The 4,012-nt window shown below is 41.3% G+C and overlaps 1 non-coding gene across 1 annotated transcript; it reads left to right on the top strand.

The window, feature by feature from the left end:
* Positions 1–2,348: 2,348 nt before the first annotated feature.
* On the top strand, positions 2,349–2,424 carry TRNAR-CCU (transfer RNA arginine (anticodon CCU)). Its single transcript has one exon. It is a non-coding gene; the product is annotated as a tRNA-Arg (tRNA).
* Positions 2,425–4,012: the final 1,588 nt, after the last annotated feature.

Here is a 4,012-nt window from a genome sequence, read left to right as displayed (position 1 = left end):
ATATAAACCCAAAAATGTGGATGAAGGGAAGGCCGTTGTGATTGCTCAGTGGTTAGAGCATCGAACGCGTTATTCGAAGGTCATAGGTTCGGTTCCTGCTCACGGCTGGTAATTTTTTCATCCAATTTCTTTCTTTTTTCTTCTTATTTACATTTCATTTGTTCTAATAACTTCCCCTGTACATTTCTTGGCATTATTGTCTGTTAGATCTCATTATTATTGTGTTAAAACACGGAAAAACGAGCCCTTAGGTATACACTTCTTTCCCTTATTTCATTGAACGAGGGTCTCGTACTGGCAGACTTGGTGTGTTTAGGTTGTATAAGAGGGACAATTAATCAGCTGCCCGCTCATAATAGGTTCACGTGCTACGTGACGCCAAACATGCGCATAAGTGTGTTTTCACACTCGTTGTTTGGCTTATAGATGGCGCTGACTGTCACACCTACTTCTAAATTCACATATATAAACCCAAAAAGCAGATGAAGGGAAGGCCGTTGCGATAGCTCAGTCGTTAGAGCATCGAACGCGTTATTCGAAGGTCGTAGGTTCAATTCCTGCTCACGGCTGGTAATTTTTTCATCCACTTTTCTTTCTTCTTTCTTCTTATTTACAATCCATTTGTTCTAATAACTTCCCCTGTACATTTCTTGGCATTACTGTCTGTTAGATCTCACTAATATTGTGTTAAAACACGGAAAAACGAGCCCTTAGGTATACACTTCTTTTCCTTATATCATTGAACGAGGGTCTCGTACTGGCAGACTTGGTGTGTTTAGGTTGTATAAGAGGGACAATTAATCAGCTTGCCGCTCATAATAGGTTCACGTGCTACGTGACGCCAAACATGCGCATAAGTGTGTTTTCACACTCGTTGTTTGGCTTATAGATGGCGCTGACTGTCACTTCTACTTCTAAATTCACATATATAAACCCAAAAAAGTGAATGGAGGGAAGGCCGTTGTGATAGCTCAGTGGTTAGAGCATCGAACGCGTTATTCGAAGGTCGTAGGTTTGATTCCTGCTCACGGCTGGTAATTTTTTCATCCACTTTTCCTTCTTCTTTCTTCTTATTTACATTCCATTTGTTCTAATAACTTCCCCTGTACATTTCTTGGCATTACTGTCCGTTAGATCTGATAATTATTGTGTTAAAACACGGAAAAACGAGCCCTTAGGTATACACTTCTTTCCCTTATTTCATTGAACGAGGGTCTCGTACTGGCAGACTTGGGGTGTTTAGGTTGTATAAGAGGGACAATTATTCATCTGCCCGCTCATAATAGGTTCACGTGCTACGTAACGCCAAACATTTGCATAAGTGTGTTTTCACACTCGTTGTTTGGCTTATAGATGGCGCTGACTGTCACTCCTACATCTAAATTCACATATATAAACCCAAAAAGCGGATAGAGGGAAGGCCGTTGCGATAGCTCAGTCGTTAGAGCATCGAACGCGTTATTCGAAGGTCGTAGGTTCAATTCCTGCTCACGGCTGGTAATTCTTTCATCCACTTTTCTTTCTTCTTTCTTCTTATTTACATTCCATTTGTTCTAATAACTTCCCCTGTACATTTCTTGGCATTACTGTCTGTTAGATCTCATTAGTATTGCGTTAAAACACGGAAAAACGAGCCCTTAGGTATACACTTCTTTCCCTTATTTCATTGAACGAGGGTCTCGTACTGGCAGACTTGGTGTGTTTGGGTTGTATAAGAGGGACAATTAATCAGCTGCCCGCTCATAATACGTTCACGTGCTACGTGACGCCAAACATGCGCATAAGTGTGTTTTCACACTCGTTGTTTGGCTTATAGATGGCGCTGACTGTCACTTCTACTTCTAAATTCACATATATAAACCCAAAAAAGTGGATGGAGGGAAGGCCGTTGTGATTGCTCAGTGGTTAGAGCATCGAACGCGTTATTCGAAGGTCGTAGGTTTGGTTCCTGCTCACGGCTGGTAATTTTTTCATCCACTTTTCTTTCTTCTTTCTTCCTATTTACATTCCATTTGTTCTAATAACTTCCCCTGTACATTTCTTGGCATTACTGTCTGTTAGATCTCATTAGTATTGCGTTAAAACACGGAAAAACGAGCCCTTAGGTATACACTTCTTTCCCTTATTTCATTGAACGAGGGTCTCGTGCTGGCAGACTTGGTGTGTTTAGGTTGTATAAGAGGGACAATTAATCAGCTGCCCGCTCATAATAAGTTCACATGCTACGTCACGCCAAACATGCGCATAAGTGTGTTTTCACACTCGTTGTTTGGCTTATAGATGGCGCTGACTGTCACTCCTACTTCTAAATTCACATATATAAACCCAAAAAAGTTGATGGAGGGAAGGCCGTTGTGATAGCTCAGTGGTTAGAGCATCGAACGCCTTATTCGAAGGTCGTAGGTTCGGTTCCTACTCACGGCTGGTAATTTTTTCATCCACTTTTCATTCTTCTTTCTTCCTAGTTACATTCCAATTGTTCTAATAACTTCCCCTGTACATTTCTTGGCATTACTGTCTGTTAGATCTCAATAATATTGTGTTAAAACACGGAAAAACGAGCCCTTAGGTATACACTTCTTTTCCTTATATCATTGAACGAGGGTCTCGTACTGGCAGACGTGGTATGTTTAGGTTGTATAAGAGGGACAATTAATCAGCTGCCCGCTCATAATAAGTTCACGTGCTACGTGACGCCAAACATGCGCATAGGTGTGTTTTCACACTCGTTGTTTGGCTTATAGATGGCGCTGACTGTCACTTCTACTTCTAAATTCACACATATAAACCCAAAAAAGTGGATGGAGGGAAGGCCGTTGTGACTGCTCAGTGGTTAGAGCATCGAACGCGTTATTCGAAGGTCGTAGGTTCCGTTCCTTCTCACGGCTGGTAATTTTGTCATCCACTTTTCTTTCTTCTTTCTTCCTATTTACATTCCATTTGTTCTAATATCTTCCCCTGTACATTTCTTGGCATCACTGTCTGTTAGATCTCATTATTATTGTGTTAAAACACGGAAAAACGAGCCCTTAGGTATACACTTCTTTCCCTTATTTCATTGAACGAGGGTCTCGTACTGGCAGACTTGGTGTGTTTAGGTTGTATAAGAGGGACAATTAATCAGCTGCCCGCTCATAATAAGTTCACGTGCTACGTGACGCCAAACATGCGCATAAGTGTGTTTTCACACTCGTTGTTTGGCTTATAGATGGCGCTGACTGTCACTTCTACTTTTAAATTCACATATATAAACCCAAAAAAGTGAATGGAGGGAAGGCCGTTGTGATAGCTCAGTGGTTAGAGCATAGAACGCGTTATTCGAAGGTCGTAGGTTTGATTCCTGCTCACGGCTGGTAATTTTTTCATCTACTTTTCCTTCTTCTTTCTTCTTATTTGCATTCCATTTGTTCTAATAACTTCCCCTGTACATTTCTTGGCATTACTGTCTGTTAGATCTCATTAGTATTGCGTTAAAACACGGAAAAACGAGCCCTTAGGTATACACTTCTTTCCCTTATTTCATTGAACGAGGGTCTCGTACTGGCAGACTTGGTGTGTTTGGGTTGTATAAGAGGGACAATTAATCAGCTGCCCGCTCATAATACGTTCACGTGCTGCGTGACGCCAAACATGCGCATAAGTGTGTTTTCACACTCGTTGTTTGGCTTATAGATGGCGCTGACGTTCACTCCTACGTCAAAATTCACATATATTAACCCAAAAAAGTGGATGGAGGGAAGGCCGTTGTGATTGCTCAGTGGTTAGAGCATCGAACGCGTTATTCGAAGGTCATAGGTTCGGTTCCTGCTCACGGCTGGTAATTTTTTCATCCACTTTTCCTTCTTCTTTCTTCTTATTTACATTCCATTTGTTCTAATAACTTCCCCTGTACATTTCTTGGCATTACTGTCTGTTAGATCTGATAATTATTGTGTTAAAACACGGAAAAACGAGCCCTTAGGTATACACTTCTTTCCCTTATTTCATTGAACGAGGGTCTCGTACTGGCAGA

Source organism: Rhipicephalus microplus, chromosome 8 (genome assembly GCF_043290135.1).
Source record: "Rhipicephalus microplus isolate Deutch F79 chromosome 8, USDA_Rmic, whole genome shotgun sequence".
Lineage (NCBI taxonomy): Eukaryota > Metazoa > Arthropoda > Arachnida > Ixodida > Ixodidae > Rhipicephalus > Rhipicephalus microplus.
This window is presented reverse-complemented; position numbering and strand designations above follow the sequence as displayed.